The 19,947-nt window shown below is 35.9% G+C and overlaps 1 protein-coding gene across 2 annotated transcripts in view; it reads right to left on the bottom strand.

The window, feature by feature from the left end:
- The window catches only part of ALPK2 (alpha kinase 2), a 215,722-nt gene extending 207,864 nt beyond the window's left edge, over positions 1–7,858 (bottom strand). The window contains exons 1-3 of one of the 2 annotated variants that reach the window (XM_074205153.1): positions 7,567–7,858; positions 6,192–6,305; positions 572–666 (exon numbers count right to left, since the gene is read on the bottom strand). The gene's annotated coding sequence lies outside the window, so the exon portion shown is untranslated. The remainder of the gene's footprint in view (positions 1–571; positions 667–6,191; positions 6,306–7,566) is intronic. The other variant, XM_074205154.1, reaches the window with a different exon arrangement.
- Between the last annotated feature and the right edge of the window lie 12,089 nt (positions 7,859–19,947).

Here is a 19,947-nt window from a genome sequence, read left to right as displayed (position 1 = left end):
CACAAGAATTTACATTAGTTTACAACTACCCCGATTCTTTGATCCAATTGGAAGTCAATTGATGACTTGCTGGCACATATTTCAACAAGGTTATGACCTTTCCCCACCCAAAGTTGAGTCACAATTCCTGTGACTCTCATTTTGCTTAATGGGAAAGCACCCTTCACAAGAACTTCAGGTTAAACTGGGAATTTCTCATGGAGATGTGTCCTAACATCCCTAACTCTATATAGACTTCTCACTGAACCAGGTCCTAAAACATAGCTCAGTTCTGCTGAGGAGAATATGGTCATTATCAACATGACTCATCAGATAGATCTAACTTTATGTGATTTTAATTTGGTCAGATTCAGTACACATAGCATATATTGCCAATAGTCAAATTAAAATAGCCAAAAGTCCTCAAGCTATTTTGTCCTGGACTAAGAATGAAAGTTATTTTTACTACTATATTGTGGAAAGGTGAAGGAAGTATCCTGAGATAGATAGAGGGCCACCATAAGCCAGGAAGAACTGACTTGAAGTCCCATCTTTAACACATACTAGCAGTACGAATGAAAAAGTCACTTACCTTCTCAGTATCCCAGGCAACTTTCTAAAACTAAGTTGTACCACAGGTTGGTCTGCCTTGGTAGAAGTAGTTTCCTCCTTGGTTCCAATTGTTTCCTATATCAATAAAAGTACAGGTTCAGTACCTTCCACCCCCACAAAAACATATGTGGAGTATGCATATAGAAGCAATAGTTGTTTTCCTGATTTATATTCATTTCATCTGCAATGTTTTGTAGAAATTCTATTCAAAATTGTTTTTGAGAAATCAACATTCAAGTGTTGTGCTGTAATGACAGAAAACTCATAGAACTGGGAGTCAGGAGACCAGGGCTCTAGTCCTAATTCTTTGTTATCCAGCTGAATGACCTTGAGCAAACAATTTTATCTTTCTGGGTCTCTGTTTCCTCAACAGAAAAAATAAGAAGCTTGGAATAAACAATTGCTAAGGTCCTTTCCAACTCTAATAGTCTACAGTTCTCACTTATCTTGAAAAATATGTATCCATTTTCCTATATGTGATGGTATGGGGTAGAAAAAGGACCCAATAGAAATATAATCAAAGTGTACCACCTCCCATAGATCAAGTAATTGAACTCACACAAGAACCTCAAACTGCAGAAAATTTTCATTCAAACATAGGCCTGTTAAGCAAATGCTTCTTACCTTCTGGATTTTTATGCTTGATATCATGTTAGAGTTTTCATTGAAATTAAGAGCTTTGGTGGGGGGGAGAATGAAGGAAGGTGGGGAAACAGGATATATAAAGAACTTAAGTGTAAGGCCTTCCTTCTTTGTGCTTCTGTTCCTGGGCTACCCTAACATATCAGTGTATGTCATTCTTCATACTTTGTATTTGTATTCCCAGTGCCTAGGCATGATGAAGCACAGGTAGGGGCTTAATATTTATTGATCAGATATTTCCAGAATATTGCCAAGTAGGGAGGATTCCTAATGTCAATGCCCTTTTTTTGAAGTCTCAATTATCTTCTGGAGTTTAGAAGACTCAGGGATTTGTCTTATATAAACAGAATAAAATAAGTAATGACCACCACACTGCTGTTCTTAAAGCCTTTCCTAATATAGAGATATTTGACTATGATCTTCAGTCCACCTTATAAAGCATGAGAGCTACTGAATGAGTATGTGACTTTGTATGATTCATCCTTGGGAAGCTAGAACTGTTTAAATTCCTACAGCTTGAGAAGCAAATACCCCCTGCATAGTATCTCCTGAACATGATATCCCTCATGACAGAGGCCTTAAGAGCCAAAAACGTAGGTTAAGTAGAATCAGCAGCAGCTACCTCTTTTAGCAGTTGCTCAATTGACAGTGTTATGACACTCCCTTATGTAACTAGATATCTTGTGAGCCCATCCCCATACAAGCATACAGGTGGCAGAGAAAACAGTGAGAATTAATGATCTCTGCAAAGGGCAACAAGGGAGATTCCTTAATTCTATTACAAACTGGGCCAAATTCTAGAAAAGTGGTCTTAAAGAATGGAATACCCTGATTTTTGCATATCACTGTGATTTTGCATCACTCCCTAAAATACTGATATTTATCTAAATATAAAAAAGAAATCTGGAGCTAGAAGTGACCTTTAATATCAATTATTACATTATCTTTATGCATGAGTTTTTCTAAAACATTATTTTCATCTGATTTCATTGGTCCTTTCACTTCTCAAATACATTCTAATTTGCATTATGTTAATTTATGTTATTCCTTTTTTTTTTTAGGTTTTTACAAGGCAATGGGGTTAAGTGGCTTGTCCAAGGCCCCACAGTTAAGTAATTATGAAGTGTCTGAGGCTGGGTTTGAACTCAGGTACTCCTGACTCCAGGGCTGGTGCTCTTTCCATTGAGTCACCCAGCCATCCCCATTTATATTCCTTCTAATTGCTCTCCTCATTAAGTCAATTTTATATGATCATGTGGTCAATCTATTTTTGTTGATCAACTTGAGTAGTATAAAGTTAAATTAGGTGTCACTGAATGGGATAAAGTTTGGGGTTTCTTCAGTAAAATATTATAGATTAGAAATAGTTGAGCTGTGTGTTATATCTTCTCCTACCCTGACAAGCAACTTAATGTTCCCTTGACTAAAATGTAAAGAGTAAACTGACCCTGTCTTATCTGAATTGAAGTCCAGATGTTTCTACATTCCTTGTCCTGGAGGGGGAGAACCTGTCTCTGTTTGAATTATATGCTTTTTCTTTAGAGTAATTTATGCATCTAGATTGTGAAGACCACATTCCTCACTAAGGAGGATGGGTCAGTGGGGGAGGGAATCCCTTTAGGATAAATAGATTGTGGTTTTCTTGTTCCTTGCCCTTCTCAGAGTGGGGTCCAATTCTTGAGAACTGAATAAAACTTTTCATACCTTGATAAATCTCCAAACTTCATGTATTTATTTGTTTGTTTGTTTAAGACTCATCCCACATATCACCAAGCAAAGTTTATAAATAGGATATTTCAACATTGCACTGTCTCTGACAAACATTTCTTTGAAGACCATTTGATGCTGTTTGAACAGTGTCAAACTCCCCCCATTTCCTCTTTGGTTTGGGTTTTTTTTTTTTTTTTAGGTTTTTGCAAGGCAAATGGAGTTAAGTGTCACACAAGGTCACACAACTAGGTAATTATTAAGTGTCTGAGGCTGGATCTGAACTCAGGTATTCCTGACTCCAGGGCTGGTGCTCTATCCGCTCTGCCACCTATCCACCCCCCTCCTTGGTTTTTCAGGACTACTTTTTTCCTTATTCTCTTAACTTGGATCTCATTATTCTTTTTTCAGTCTCCTTTGCTGGATGATCATGTATGTCTTACCCCCAAATGTTTTTACTCTCTGTTTTGGGCCTTATTATCTTATTTCTATCTCCTCTTTGCTGGTCAATCACTTCATTAACCCCTAATAAGTTCAACCCTCACCTCAACTCCAACTGCAGTCTCTCTCCTGAGCCCCAATATTACATTACCAGATGACTTTTAGAATGAACATCCCATAAGTAATCAAATGCAATATATCCACAATGGAGCTAGCTATCTTTCTTCCAAAATCCTCTCCTATTCCTAAGTTCCCCACTTTTACATCAGTTTAAAATATAAACTCATATGTAAAATCTTTGGAAGGATTATGAGTAATATTACCTCATAAAATAGATAGAAGCAGTGAAAGATAAAACTAATTTAAAGAAAAGAGATCAAAGAGATCAAAGAAAGAAGAAAAGGACTCATATGTACAAAATATATCAGCATCTCTTTTTGTAGGAGCAAAGAACTGGAATCAAAGGAGATTTCCAGTAACTGGGGAATAGCCAAAGAAATTTTAGTATATGAAAATATGGGAACACGATTAAACTATAACAAATAATAATGGGAATATCTTTACAGAAATCTGGGAAGATTTTAATGAACTGATGCAGAGTGAAGTGAGTAGAACCAGGAGATCTATTTATATAGTAATAAGATTAAAAATAAACAATTGAAAAAATTGTAAGGACGTTAACCAATGAAAAGACTATGAATGATACTACACTAAGACTATGAATGATACTACACTCATTTATTATAAGGATTTTCTTTTTCTTTTCCCTTTGGGGATAGCAGGATCGAGAAAAATCTATTTTATTAATAAGAAAGGCAAAAGACAAGAGAGTTTCCCTGGGAAGAGAACATGCAAATAAATATATATGAACAAACTCTATATAGAGAAAATAGGAAGTAATCAACAAAAATAAAGCACTGGAATTAAGAGAGACTGAGAAAGAGATCAAAGAAAGAGAGAAGGAATTCATATGTATAAAAATATTCCTAGAGGTTCTTTTCATAGTCAAATTGTGGCATAAGGATGCAATAGAATTCTGTTGTACTACAAAAAACCAATGAAATAGACAGTTTCAGATGAAATTTGGAAGAAACATATGAACTGATGCAGAAAAAGTGAGCAGAAATAGTAGAAAATGTATTCAACAACAATATTATATAATGATAAAATACAATTCCAGGGGACTGAAGATGAAGCAAACTTCTCATCTCCTGTCAAGAGAGGTAAATATACACATATAGATAGATAGATAGATAGATAGATAGATAGATAGATAGACAGACATATGAAGATTTGTTTTGCTAGACTATGGATATTTGAATATGTATATCAAGATGAATATTATAGACTATGAATATTTGTTCAACTGGGAGAGAACCAAATCAGGCCTCAGACACTTAATAATTACCTAGCTGTGTGACCTTGGGCAAGTCACTTAAACCCATTGCCTTAAATAAATAAATAAATGCATTTTTAAGAAAGAAAAAAAGAAAAAGACATGGTGATGTTAATATCAGTCCATAATTCAACTGCTTGCTATAGTCAAGATAGAGATTTGAAAATTGATTGAAATAAAAGAGAAAGGTCTGATAGTGTAGGGGTGAATAAATACAAGCAGCAGGTTTTCTTTTGTGACACATATATACATATCTGTGTATTTATTTATGTTCCTCTCTGGTTTTTCTCATCTTCTTTTTGAACACTTTTATCACATGTAAAATTATTGATTCTTAATATTTCTTACATTAAATAAAAAAATAGCTAATCACTATGGAAAAAAGTGAATTGTCATAGTCACAAGACTATACTTGACTTTTGACCACCTTTTGATTTACACCTCAAAGAGATCAGAGAAAGAGAAAAGAATCAGAAATATTTATTCTAGTTCTTTTATGGGGGAACAAAAAAAATCTAGGAACTAAGTGAATATTCGTCAATTGGAGAATTGAACAAAATATGATATATATATATATATATATATGTTATAGAATGTTACTACACATAAGAAATGACAGGTGGGATGGTTTCAGGGAAACCTCAGACTTGTTTAGACTGATGCTGAGAGTGAGATGAGCAAAACTGAAAGTAATTTATATAATAACTGTGAGGGAAAATAACAACTTTAAGAAATATAAGAAATCTTATCAATGAAATAACTGATCACAATTCCAAAGGACTAATGATAAAACATATTACCCACCTCCTTACAAAGAAATGATGGTGTTTAGGTACAGAATGCAACATAGGCTTCACATATGGCCAATGTATAGATTTGGTTTGCTTATCTATGTATATTTGTTGTAAGAATCTGGCTTTTCATTTCCCCCCCAAAAAAAAATTTAGGGAGGGATATTGGAGGGAGAGAGCAACTAGTTATAATATTATCATAAATAAGAGAAGAAAGAAAGAAAAGAAAGTCATTGAAACATTTTTAAAATATGGCAGCAAATAGAAGGAAAACATAAGTAGGATAAACTCTGCTTCTGACACTCAATATGGCAGAGTAAGCAGTCTCTGTAATTACCCATATTCATTTCCAAATAACTGAAAGATAGTGTCCCAAAACAAATCCTAGAACAGCAGAACATGCAAAAAGATGAGGTGAGATGATCTTTTAGCTCCAAAATATTTGGAAGAAGCCCAAGAAAGGTCTTTCTCATTCTAGTAAAAGAGGAACTGGGGAATACAGTCCAGGACAGGAAATGGTACAGCACGTCAGTGGCAAGACACACATCAGCAAACTAGTGGGAGATCCTGAGTTCCAGTGTGGTGAAGTAGGGAAATACCAACCAGGACATTCTTCCTCCCACCTGCTCTAACATAACCAGGGGACCTGAAAGATTGTAGTTCCAGGAGTCACCACATGCTTCAGCACATCCCCAGGCAAGCAGGAGTCCTCCAGTGTCCAGATGACCAGTGTAGCCCTAGGGAAACAAAGAAACACTTCACTGGGCCTCTCAGCACATGGCAGATACCACCACTAGGACTCTAACTCAGAACCAAGTAAACTGCCAGAATCCTGTGGCCTCCAGTAGCACCAGTTACCCCAACTGGACCCCCTCAATGCAGCATCAAAAGAGCACCATCAGCTCAGCACCAGATAAACAACCAGGGCTTGAAGTTACTGGTGCAAGAAGCCTGAGACACTGCTCCTTCCCATCTTGAGAGCAGAGAAAAGATTAAAAAAAAAAAGCTGGGAGGCAGGGCTCTGGTCTGTGGTTGACCACAAGCACTCCCTGGGCAAGTCTGATATGTGGACATATGCTTAGTCTATCTACAAATCAAAAAAAAAAAAAGGATATGACCATAGAAAGTTATTATGCTGACTAAGAAGACTAAGGTAGAAACTTGGAACAATATTGAAACACCTAAGGGCTAAATCACAAAGAAAAATGGGAAGTGGTCCCAAGAACTGAAAGAACTCAAGAAAGAGCTTAAAAATTATATAAAAGAGATAGAAGAAAAAACTGGGGGGGAAAAAGTAGAATTGGACAACTGGAAAAGGAAATAAACAACTCTTTAAAGAGCACAGAATGAAAATAAAGTACAAAAGCTTATTGAGAAAAACAACTTCTTAAAATTTAGAATTGGGCAGGTAGAATGTAATGCCTCTGAGACATCAAGAACTAATCCATAAAACAAATTCAAAAGAATAAAAAAAATGGAAGAAAATGTTTAATACCTTGTGGGAAAAAAATAACTGACCTGGAAAAATAGATACAGGAGAGACAATAACAAAATCATGGGACTACCTGAAAGAAACATTGAATGCATTACCATATTTCTTCATGTATAAGATACCCAAAATTTGAAAATATATATACATATATATATATATATTACATGATTGAGTTCTATTGAACTCAAATTTTATTCGTCATAAAATACATACAACTCCTCATCACTGTCAAAACTATACATTAACTTGTCTCCATCTGTGATGACAAATCACTAAATCACTGTCTTAGGAGAGGCTTTGACTGCTCTCCTACCTGTGCTCTGGTCTATGATTGACCACAAGCACTCCCTGGGTAAGTTTGGTGTATGGATACAAGCTTAGTCCATTCCATTTCATGAACCTGAAGCACCAATTGTTTCTCCTTTGAAATCAGTCACTTCTTTTTCATCAGCACTTCTTTTGGCCTCCTGCCGAACCATCTTTGTGGACACAGGAAACCCACCTACCCTTTGCTCTTCAATCCATATCTTCCATTCCCTCTGTACTTCAGATGTTTGGCTGATTTACCTCTCATGGCTTTCTTCTGCTGGGATATTTTCAGTTGGGTTTCTTCTTCCTGTAGCCAGTCTTGGATTGTGTTCTCAGTTGGAGGAAGAACAAACTGACTTTCAGCAGCATGATTTCCATTCACTTTTACAAACTGGATCACTTTGAACTTGTATTCAGTATTGTACAAAAGTCTTTTTTGAGCCATTTCTGGGCAGAACATGGCAAAAAATGCAAATGCAAAACAATGAGCCCAAAGACGATAAGCCTGAAAAAATAGGAAATGCAAATAAAAAACCTACAACAATGAGTGCAAAAACAAGTATGAAAAAGCAGGAAGTGTGAAAAGGCAGGAAATACGACAGGCAGAAAAGGCAGAAAATCGACAATGAGTGCAAAAACAAGTGTGGAAAAAGCAGAAAATGCAAGTAAAAAAATCTACAACCACTTTATAAGATGCAACCAATTTTTTTTTAAAAAGAGTGTACCTTATACATGAGGAAATATGGTGTATATATATTGAAAATTAAAAAAAACTTTGTGCATTATCTTTTTTTCATTATTCTTTCTCCTAGATGCAGCTTCTTTTTGCTCTAACAAAGTGGTAGTCTGATTACACACATAGAAAGCTGATTCAGAATGCCTCCTAAATAAATGTCATTTCTTTTTTTTATTTTTTTCATTTCTTTTTTTAATGTTTAAAATTTATTTATTTATTTATTTTTGAATTTTACAATTTTCCCCAAATCTCACTTCCCTCCCCCACCCCCATAGAAGGTAGTCTGCCAATCTTTACATTGTTTCCATGCTATACATTGATCTAAATTGAATGTGTTGAGAAATTGTCATTTCTTATCACAATATAATCAATTTAATTTTTTGTGAACTTATCATTCATTGATCCCATTCAGCACCCACAAATTCTTCTCACCAAAAAAAAATTTATGATGTCTGCTGGTAGCTTTTGTATAGCATATAAATCTTTGACTTCTCTCATTCCTTATTCCTAATCAATATTTTTCAGCATTTCTTCCCTCTTTTTGCCTATTTCCACCTTTGCATTTAAGTCACCATGTATTAAAGTACATGATGGGAAACTAATGAATTAAAGTATAAATTGGTATCTAAAACTCCTTGTTGATGAAAAGACCAAACTTAAGAACTAAGAAATAGGCTAGAGAGTAGGAAGGTCATAGAGTCAAGAGCTGTGGATTTTCACAAGTCTGCAACAGGGGAATAGAGGATTCCATTTAGGGTTCATTCTTCACAGAACTTTTTGACCTGGTTTTCTGGTAGTCAAGTCTCTTAGAAGCAAGAATGTGCTGCTGTCAATTTGAATTGGCTCATGAGAGCCAATTGCTATATTTTCAGGTCTTTCAAAAGTCTGATGTTTACTATTTTTGTTGATTGTCTAGACTTAAATTATGGAGAAAGTATTAATAAAGCAGATTAAATTTTAAAAATGTATGGAGTTACTTTGTTTTTACTGGAGAGTTGATTATTAAACAATCACCAGCTTGGAGGGTTAACTGAATAGGTATTTTTCTAATTATTGACATATTTAGTTATTTGGGAGCTTGAATGACAAGAAAGTATTGGTGTATTAAGTCTTGGTGGGGGGTAGAGGGAGTTGTATTTAGAAGTTTGAGAAGTTATCTGTGACTCCTGCCCATTCCTCACCATTTATTTTCAAATGTTCTCTTCAAGAATGGTTCTATATGTAACATGGAATAGGACCACTCACTACACATTAAGAATATAATCAATCAACAAGCATTTATTAAGAGCTTATTCTGTACTAGCACTGTATTAGGTACTGGGATTCAAATATAAAAATAAATCAAACAGTTGCACTAAAAAGTTTATATTGTAACATTAAAGATAATAAATTCATATGTACATGTGTACTGCATGAATATATGAAAATATATAAATTACAAAATACAAGTTAAATACAAGGGTTTTGGAGAGAGAAGGCACTAGCAACTAGAGAGTGCTGAACAGGTTTCATATGGAAGATGGTACTTGAGTTGTCATGAAATACAGAGATCCTATGAGGCAGAAGAAAGGAAGGAATAGTGTCAGTCAATGTAAGAACAGAAAGACAAAGAGCAAATGTATAAAAGACCGACTAAATTGAAAAATTGGGAGAGTAATAGATAACAAAACTGGAAAGATAGATTGGAACTGGATTGGAAAAGACTTTAAAAGCTAAAATTTATATTTTCTCCTTCAGAAAATAGGGAACAACAGAAGTAATTAAGTAGGAAAGTGACATGGTCTGCTCTGTCTTTAAAGAAAATTGCATTGGCAGGAGTACATTATTTAGATTGGAGTGTAGGGAGAGCCTTGAGGCAAGAGTAAAAAAGAGGTTATTGCAATAATATGAGAAGTAAGCCTTGGTGTAGTGTTTTACAAGGGAAAAGGGACTTCATTTTTACAGATTTAATGGGAAGAGGCCTACATAAAAGTGATGATAATATATTCCCCCTTTTCCTAGATCTTGGTTCATGTTTGCTAGAAGAGCTTAGCTCTGCTAAGTCTTGGAATTGCTTTACAATTATGCTATTACTCTCCCTTTCTGCTTATAGATTGTTCTGTTTATGGGAACAGGATTAACGATTTCAATGAGCCTCCACTGTGTCTGTGATTTCTGAACAGTCTGTTAACACTGTTCCCTCCTCTCCACCAAGACTTTTTTACAGAACTCATTCATTTATATAACTCTCTACATTTCCCCATGTCTCTATCAGTATCAGCAATCCAGGATAAAAAAGGATGAGTAGAGAAAGGACAAGAGAGTCAACCCTAATTGTCAAACATAGACTGGGGGAGAGGGGAAGTTACCCTTACTAAGAAAGTATGGATTCAATTGAATTATACCATTAAATCAAGGTTTATTAAAGATCTACTATGATAAGTTACTACTCCACCTACTTTTGTTCCATGGTCAATGAAAAATTAAAGAGTTTTCCTTTCTCAAGAGTTTACAAAATTGAATAGTGGAAGGAAAAGGAAAAAAGACATAAACACATCTCTTTAGTAATAAGTAGAATGTGATGGGGGGAAAGGGAAGTTTGAGTTTTTTTAAGTGTTTTATGAGTTGACATTTGAGTTGGACCTTGAAAGTTAAATAGAATTGTAACAGGTGGAAATATGGAGAAAATTATTAAAGGTCAAGTAAAGATATGGAGTAAGATGTGACCCAATCTCCTGATCTCATCACTTTAAACTCTCCAGAAAGTATATGTTATATAACCATCTCACGTAATACAATGCAGCATATTTAGGGATACAATAAACTGTATTGCATGCAACTCAGGAAATCCCCTTCTATGAGGGTAACCACAAAGAAAGGAAATACAACAGTGTGAGACTAAAAGTTCTAAATGGAAACACCAGCGGGCACCATGTTAACATTCTTCATTAGAATACAGTAATGTAAATGTGTTCCCAAAGATAAAAGACATTGTAGAGACTAAATTAATTCTTTGCCTTTGCTTCCTTTGCTAAGAATTCAAGGGGGATTTCCACTTCAAATTATCTTGTTTTGCATTTTTAATTAAATTTTATTCTATGTCAAAAAAATCTCTCTCACTCTCTCTCTCTCTCTCTCTCTCTCTCTCTCTCTCTTTCTCTCTCCCCTTGTCACCACCACTCTAGTGGAAAAAAGAAAATAAAGTTTTTAATAACAAATGTAGTCAAGCAAAACAAATTCCTGCATAGACTATGTCCCCAAAATATATGTGTCTCAATCTGCATTCTAAGTCTACTACCTCTCTATAAGAAGATGAGTAGCCCATTTCATCATGATTCCTCTGGAATAGTAGTTGGTCAGTTTTCAAAATTTGTTTTGTTGATATTGTATAATTTGTTCTCCTGATTCTACTCTTCATTCTGTATCAGTTCATATAAGTTTTCCCAGGTTTCTCCAAAACCATACCCTTCATAATTTCTTACAGTATTCTATCACATTCATATAGTGCAACTTGTTCAGTCATTCCCCATTTGATATATACTCCCTCAGTTTTCAGTTATTTGCCACCACAAAGAGTTACTATAAATATTTTTGTGTATATATATATATATATATATATATATATATATATATATATATATGATGCTTTTCCTCTTCCTTTGATCTCTTTGGATTATAGGGATTATAGTTAGTCAACTAGTGTTTAATTAAGTGCTTACTACTTTACAGGTCTTGTGCTTAGAACTGGGAATACAAGGAAAGGCAAACAATAGCCCAGTCTGCTCTCTAGGAGCTCACAGTCTAATGAAGAAAAACAGAATACAAACAGCAACGTACAAACAAGATGGAGACAGAATAAAATGGAGGAAATCTCAAGGAAAACACGATTTAATAAGACTAAGAAAGATTCCTTAAAGAAGGAATCCTATGTATCTAGCTAGGGCCTGAAGGAAGCCAGAGAAGCAAGGAGGTGTAAATGAGAATGGAGAGTTGGGGACACAGTGAAAATACTCAAGAGTTGAGAGATGAAACTTCTGTGCAAGGCCAGTATGAGTCAGAATGATTCAATATGAAGGATATAAGAAAACTAGAAAGGTAGGAAGGGACTAGGTTATGAAGGACTTTAAAAGTAAAAGAGAAGATGTTATATTTGATCCTAGAGGTGATAGGGATTCACTGGAGTTTTTCGAATTGGGCTAGGAGGGAGAACATGATTAGAACTATTCTTTAGGAAGTTCTATTTGATGAATAGAAAATGGGTTGGAGTGGGGAAAGATTTAAGGTAGGGAGACTCACCAAAAGGCTGTTTTAATAATCCAAATGTGAAGTGATAAGGACCTGCACCAAGGTGTTTGTGGTGTTGAAGGAGAGAAGGAGGAGCATATGAAAAATGTTATATAGAAATGACAGATTGGATATAGGAATGATAATAAGGAGTTGAGAATGATTCCCAAGTTGTAAATCTGGAAAATTGAAAGATTACATTTATAGTAATAGAGAAGTTAGTAAGAGGGGAGTAAGATGATAGTAAGGGGATTGGGGAAAAGATAATGAGTTCAGTTTTGAACATGTTTAGTTTAAGATATCCACATCAAGATGTCTAATTGGCAATTGGAGATATAAGACTGGAAGTTGAGAGATTAGAATTGGACAAGCAAATATGAGTCACTGGCATAGTCAATGGAAACATCAAGTGAAATAATATAGAGGGAAAAGATAAGAGAGCCCAGGGCATACTTCAGGGACACTCCTGGGTTATAGGAGTGATATGGATGAAGAACTAGCAAAGGAGACAGAGGTGTGTTCAGATGAGGAGGAAAACCAGGAGACAGCAGTATAATGAAAACCCCCAAAATAGAAATTATCAAGAAGAGAATAATTGATTAGTTCACATGATTCAAAGATGTGGACTGAGAAAAAAAAGCATTAACTTGTCAATTAAGAAGAGAGAACAATTTCAATTAAATGGTGAAGTCATAAGCCAGAGAACAAAGTAAGAGAAAAGGAAATAAAGACACTTATTTTAGTTGACCTTTTCAAAGAATTTAGCTGCAAAAGGGAGGGAAAAAAGTTAAGGTGATAGTTGGTGGTAGGGTGGAGATATGAATTAAGTGAAAGTTTTGTGAGGATGGGGAGACATGAGTATATTTATAGGCAATAGAGAAGCAGTCAACAGACAAGGAATAATCAAAGATTAGAGAGAGCAGGCAAGATAAAGGGAGCAAGAGTTGAGGTAGAAGAAACTTATTAGAGGAGTTTGCTGTGGCAAAGAAAAGGTCACTTCATCTGAATGGTGAGAGGTAAAAAAACAGGGAAGAAAAAAGGAACTATTTTTTTCAGTGAAATATAAAGAAATGTAATCTCAGTTGAGAATGGGGGAAGGTGGGTAGAAGGGAAACTGTGAAAGGTTTAAGAAGAGATAAAAAGATTTGGAAAGTGTTGAATGGAATAGTGAGTCATTTAGGGAAGTGTAAAAGGATTGCTTCAGTGAGATCAGTTGAGATTGAGGAGACCCAGTTAGTATAGGTTCATGATTTTCTGCTTATAGATCCAAGTTGTAGTAACACTGGATCAAAGGGTTTACACAGTTCAAAAACTTTTACAGCATAGTTCCAAAATGCTTTCCAGAATGGCCAGACAAATTCACAACTCCACCAGTACAGCTTCAACATACTTGTTTTCCTCACTTTTTTCTGTATTTGGCATTTTTCTTATTTTTGTTGTTTGTCAATCTGATGCTTTAATTTACATTTTTAAAATCATTAGTGCCTTAGAGTACTTTTCATATAACTATGAATAACTTGCTTTTCTTCCTTTGAAAAACCTGGCCATTTACTTGAGGAATGGCCCTTGTTCCTATAAATTTGAGTCAGTTCCATATATATATATATATATATATATATATATATATATATATATATATATATATATATATATCTTAGAAAGGAGATCTATATCAGAGAAACTTTCTGCAAAGATTTTTTTTCTCATTTACCTACTTCTCTTCTAATTTTATTTACATTGGTTTTGTTTGTGCAAAACCTTTCTAACTTTATATAATCAAAACCATCTATTACACCTTCTATGATTCTCCATACTTTTTCTTTGGTCATGAGCTCTTCTTATATGCATGGTACTGACAGGTAATTTCTTTCTTGCTCTTCTGATTTATTTCTGATGTCACCCTTTTTTGTCTAAGGTTCCAATTATATTTTTTCCCCAATTATTTGAAAAGACAGTTTTGAACAGTCATCATTTTGCAAGCTTTTGAGTTCCACATTTTTCTACCAGCCTCCCTTCCTTCCCCCCTCCCTAAGGCAGCAAGCAATCTGATGTAGGTTGTACAAGTACAATTGTGTTTAATATATTCAATAACTTTTGATAAAGACAGATTTGAGGGATTAGATTAAGTAGAGTTATATACTAAGGATATCTAGTCCTAATTGATAAAATTAATTATTGAAGTCAGATACCAACTACCTAACACTGGATTTAGAGCCATAAAACCTGGATTTGAACCTTGTGATCAAAAAGCAACTTTTCAACTCTACTCCTCAGTTTCTTCAACAATAAAAGAGGGGTTTGGAATAGATCTGTAAGACTTGTTCAGTTCTAAATCCTATGATCCTAAGAGATTGAAGAATGAAACTATATAACTCATAGAGCCAAAGTAGATAATCTTTTGTTACAAATGTTCATGTTGCCAGAGGACTATTGTATTAGCTATGTGAGTCCACACTATAAGATCGGTCTCCAAGTGGGGCCACTCTTGGGAAATGTATGGAATTTATAATGAATCCTGTCACCCAGGCTCATAACCTAAATGTCATCCTTGACTCCTACACCATGTCCAATCTGTTTCATAACTTCCCTCATATAGGCCTTCTTTCTTTCCTTTGGTAATACCACTATGCTGTATAGACCCTAATCACTTCATTTCTGGTTTATTGCATTAACCTACTGGTTGGTCTGCTTATTGAAAGTCTCTTCCCACTCCAATGCACTCTCCTCTCAGCTGTCAAAGTGAATCTTTTAAAATGTAGGTCTGACTGTGTCACACCTATTTCAATAAATTCCAATGGTTCCCTATCACCTTCAGGTCTTCTTACATTTACCGTCCCCCTCCCCCCAACCTTCCACATTTCCCCCCTACCCTGACCCCTGCCAAGGACTACTGGATCCCATGATAATGAGCTCCTTATAGTTCTTGAACAAGAAATTCTATCTCAACTTTGGGCATTGCCACTGGTTGGACCCTCTCATATAAAATACTCTCCCTCCTCACTTCCACCTCTGCTTTCCTAACTTTTTTTTGAATCTCCAAATCTCAACTAAAATCCCTCATGCTACAGGAAGCCTTTCCTAGTTCCTCTTTATTCCACTGTCATTTTCTCTGTTGATTATTTCAGTTTATCCTGTCTATATCTTGTTTGTATAGAGTTGTTTGAATATTATCTCTTCCCCCTCCCCCCCACTAGATTGTGAGTTCCTTGATAGCAGGGACTGTTTGCTTTCTTTCATCTTTATATCACCAGTTCTTAGTATAGCACTTATTAGGTGCTTAATAAATGTTTACTGACAAACTGACTGAAAAGTAGGAAATATGACCCACTGGGGAAAAGCTTTGTGAATTCTGTAAGAGTGAATTGTACCTGATTGTGCTGCTACTAGCCCAACTTCATAGATCCAGTTAGTGGCAAAAGTGAGACCCTTAATTTCCTGGCCAATGAGTCTCCCACTATTCTGCTTTTACAATCTGAGCTCTCCATCGGCTACTCCCCAGTTCCTCAGAGGATAATGCCAGTGATCAATTTAATTCCATAAACAGTAACTAACTGCTTACTGTACTCAAAAACCTGTTGAGTCATAAGGATAAAAAGACCAATAAAGGCCCAGTCCCTAAACTTTAGATGCTTATGAGGGAAAACACATTTGTATTATACACATTTGATACAAGGGAAAATGTGATAGAAACACCAAGGAAAATTCTATGAGAAATTGGAGACAGTAGAGTTCAGTTTCAGTGGCAGATGGATCTAGAGAGATTCAAGGAAGACTTCAAGGAAGGGACAGGATAGAGGGTATTTTTAACAATATTTTAGTGTGAAATCATGAAAATTATTTCTATTATCATCAATAATAAATATTTATTGATTGTTACTTCAATCTCAGGCACTCTACTAATGTTTATCTTATTCTTTTCATATTTACTAAAATTTGTAATTTGACACCCTTGAGGTCAAAAAATGTCTTGTTTGCATCTTTGCATCCATCCCTAATACCTAGCACAGTGCCTTTCATTTAGTAGGTACATAATAAAGTTACAATGATTTGAATTTAATATTTCAAGGATACTTGGTTTCCTCGTGTGGATGCTCCATTAACCTGAAGATTCACATCCCTTCTGTGTTTCAGAGATGGCCAGGAAGTTATTGTAACCCTGGATTCTTCATCTTTGAGGTCTGCAGAGCATTTTTCAAATATCATTTCGTTTTACATTCATAAAAATGTTGGAGGTAGGTATTATTATTCCTACTTTATGGGTCAGGAAACTGAGGTAGACAGAGGTGAAGTGACTGCCCAATGTCACAAAGCTAGTAAATATCTGAGGTTGGATTTAAATGCCTGGCTTTCAAGTCTCCAGGTTTACTACTTTATCTACTGTACCATCTGACTGCCTAAAGAGATAAAAACATAGAGATAGAAGGGACCTCATAGGCCATCAAGTCCAATAGTCTTATTTTATAGGGAGCAAATTGAATATCAGAAGGTTAAATGTCTTGCCCTAGGTCAAATAGGAAGTAAGAGAGGTCAGATTGAATCTGGATTTTTGAACTCCAAAACCAATGCCTTTTCACAAGAAGTCTTCCTCCACCTACATTATCTGCATTTTTATTTGCTAAACAAACATGCCAAGTTCAACATCTACTCCAAAACTTTCCTCAAGCCCTGGTAGTCAGTCTGTCAACAAACAAAATGTGTTGTTCCACATTCCCTCCAGTCCTTCAAATCCTATTCATCCTTCAGAGCACAACTCTTGACTTTATTCTGTAGGACATCTTCTGTGACTGGTCTAGCCATGGCTATTTCCCTTAATTCCCTTACCACTTAATATCTATAACACTGATTTAGTATATGTTCCAACTAATGTTGAGACAGCTAACCTGTCTAGATAGTGTGGAATGATAGGAACTACAAAATTAGGCATGTAAAATAGTGCCAAACTGAAATTTGAGTTTGACTGGAGTACCTGTAATTTACTTGTCAAGGTACAGCAGAAGTTCTTAACCTTCCTGTCTTAGACTCCTTTGGAAGACTGGCGAAATCAATGAACTTTTGTTTTGAATGCTTTAAAAGGCATAAAATACAAAGATTTGCTGAGGAAATGATATTGAAATATGATTATAATTAATGATATTGAAGTACAGTCATAAATATACATATATATTCACAGACCCCAGGTTACAAATCCCTGCTACATAGGTTAAGGATTTCCTGTGATTTCATTAGTATTGAGAATTCTCTCTTCTAATGCAAGTCAGCACTATGTTTGCAACTTTATTTTTAGTTTCCAAAAGCAAGGAAAGGTTAAACTACTTGCTTTGAGAGTTACACCACCAGAATGTGTCAGGGTAGGACTGGAGTCTGGGCTGTCCAGGCTCTCTATCCCCTATGATTATCCATATAGCATCAAAGAACATCAGATTTGAAAGGGACCTCTTTAATACTGAAATAGCATTAATAATTCCATTTTGCCTTTATTTCACCATTTTGTGAAGTGTGAAGGGGGGGTCCTCATTGAATTTGATTTTGTAATAATATGTTAACCTTTCCAGAGTTTAACTTAATCAGGGAAAAAAAAAGTGTTCCCAGTATTTGTCCTAACTAGAGACCAGCATTACCAGAGTTTTGATGTTAAGAGCAAAAACAGAATTAGGTTAATAATTGATATTTCTCTAAATTGTGCATGATGCAGGCATGTATGGGAGGGAGGGATTGTCTGGCTAAAAAGGTCGAATCTCCCAAAATGGTGGGATTTTTATAGTTTTGACTATCAGAATGTAGGATCTGAATTGTCACCTCTGCCTTGTCTAATCAAAGAAGAATATAGACCCAGGAAGAATCTCAGGCATAATTCAGAAGAGAACACATCAGACATTCCAGGAAAAGGAGTGGCCCTATCAGTTGTCCAAAAGACCTTCAAAGCAAGGAAATAGAAGTAAAGATTAAATTGATGGGACTAAGAAGGCAAGCTTTTGTTCTGTTTGCAATTGAGAAGACTTCTCCAAATACCCTTTACTATTGCTAAATTGACTGGATTAAAGGCTTTCATTAGTATCTATGTCAGGGCTGTTCAATCTTAGGTTATTTTAGGGCCATATTAAAATAAAATAATTATTGGAGAGTCACACCTGGAATAAAAAATACAATACAAAAATATAATAGTTAATTTGTAGTCTTAATTTTGTTATATTTAGCAAGCACTACAAAAAAATCATGGTACTTTTAACTTCTAGAAATTGGGGGAACATGTATTATTAATATGACAGGCAAAGGCATGAAGGGAGAAAGTAAACACAAAACAACAAAGAAACGACAATCTAAAAGATAGGTGCATACTAAATAGTAGGCATCATACAGACAGAATGCATCCTACAGAGCAATTGAAAATTCCATGTGATATATTCTGTCCATAATACTGCTTAAAAACACCAAAAAACATTAACATCAATGAGATTATTAGTGATGGAATTAAAAAATCTAATACACATGCAAATTATTATTTTATTTTTTCACTCATGAAAATTAAAACCCAGAGACAGACTGTATAAAATCGTACTTTGGACAGCCCTGATCTATGTGAAAGCTGACCTCACCTACCAACTCTTCTCTTAAAAGACCCAGGAAAATAATCTATATTCACTTCAGTTAAGTCTCAAAATCATCTGAGTTTGGAGAAGTAACAAGATTACCCCTCCAGTCACTGGCCTAAAAGAACGTCTCAAAATTTCCACTTTTCTTTCTCTCCTCAGCATGTCCCGATTGTCTTCCAATCTCGTTTAGGCTCTCACTCTCACCTCTTCTCTCCTCCAGTAAATTAGATATCTTAACCCTTTTATCCTGTTTTGCATTCCCTCCTTATTGTTCTTTAGCTGGGTAAAAACCCAAGCTAGGCGTCCTGAAGCCGGCAATTGCAGGCATTGCCTGTCTAGTTGACACTGGATTTTCTTATTTCACTGCACCCCCTCATAGGGCCGGGCAGGTATTACATTTGCACCTGTGAGCTAACAGGCTCTTACACTTCCTAGCTGTCATACACCCTAGGCAAGTCACTTAGCCTGTTTGCTTCAGTTCCTCATCTGTAAACTGGGAACGCAACAGAAAAGGAAGTGGCAAACCATTCTAGTTTCTTCACCAAGAAGACCCCATTGACAAGTTCATGGGGACAATGAGGCTAAACACCTCATAAACCTCTCTCAGCTCAACACCTCCCCCCCCCATCAGTGTCCCAAGGGTGCATCAGACTTGTTCTTGAACCTAGAAATGGAAGACCACGACACCAAAGGTGATGCCATGCCATTCATCGTGAGGGGAATGTCGTGCCAAGACATCCTCCCCGCCTGAGCCCCTGATGCCTCTGGCCGGCCTGGCTGCTGCGGGAGACCTTGACCTCCCGGCCACGCCCCGGCAGGCTGGGCACCGCACCGACAATAAGGGGTCTCCAAACCTGTCCCCGGGCGGTCTGGGGGCCCAGTGAAGTTCTGGAAATCCCTTATTCGGTTTTTCCATTGATTGAGGCAACTTTTGCCAATTTTCGCCTCTGGTGCAAAGTCAATTAGGGCTGACAGCTCGTACGTGCCCG

The sequence above is a fragment of the Macrotis lagotis genome, chromosome X, assembly GCF_037893015.1.
Source record: "Macrotis lagotis isolate mMagLag1 chromosome X, bilby.v1.9.chrom.fasta, whole genome shotgun sequence".
Classification (NCBI taxonomy): Eukaryota; Metazoa; Chordata; class Mammalia; order Peramelemorphia; family Peramelidae; genus Macrotis; species Macrotis lagotis.
This window is presented reverse-complemented; position numbering and strand designations above follow the sequence as displayed.